The sequence below is a fragment of the Trypanosoma equiperdum genome (assembly GCF_001457755.1).
Source record: "Trypanosoma equiperdum strain OVI genome assembly, contig: ctg_1678, whole genome shotgun sequence".
Lineage (NCBI taxonomy): Eukaryota > Euglenozoa > Kinetoplastea > Trypanosomatida > Trypanosomatidae > Trypanosoma > Trypanosoma equiperdum.
In genome coordinates this window covers 9,666-10,453 of record NW_027123702.1, presented here as the reverse complement: position 1 = coordinate 10,453, position 788 = coordinate 9,666, and positions in this window count along the sequence as shown.

Sequence of the window (788 nt, the reverse complement as noted above, 5' to 3'; positions counted from 1 at the left end):
TGTTTGCTTGTGTAAAGGAAAGAAGCAACATCGACTGCAAAGAAGCGGGGACATTTGTTGTGCGGGAAACAACGAGCAGCTATCTACCCACCAGTTGGTATCACAAAAAAAATATGACAAGACGTCAGAGACTTACAAATTAGGTGTGAGGCAGGACATGGCAAAGGTTTACCAACGGAAGGTGAATGCCATGAAGAGAAAAAACAATCCAAGACAGTATGAAAAAGCACAGTCTCAAAGGAACACACCCACTATACCTAGGGGGTATGAAGAGTATGGGCTGTGCACTTGTAATGGATTCAAAATGGATCACGACGGTATTTGCATATTGCATCAAGAGGATCTGATAGGGACATTGCGAGCGGCATCAGGTGGCTTGGCAATCTCGGAGATCTGGTGAGAGGTTAAAACCATGGTTGAAGGAGTAAATAGCAACACAAATCCAAAAACCAAAGAAAATCTGCAAAACAATAAATCAAACGGATCAACACCAAGTGAAAAATCAAAGAAGGAAATACCCGTCAAATCAGCTAGATCAAGTCCAAGTGGAAAATCAGGCACCCAACCAACTACCAGTACAGACACATCCGACACTACTACAAGATCGCCAGAAAAGCTGAGGAGTTCCACAAAAGTTATTTCACAACCTTCAAGGACGCTTCTACTGCTACCCATGTAGGGCGGAGTAAAATTCACATTCCTTTGCATTTTTTGTGTTCCTATCGAAAAACTAAAAACGGATTTTCACGAGAAAGCACAGAAAAACAAAATGGAAAGAGGGGGAACGC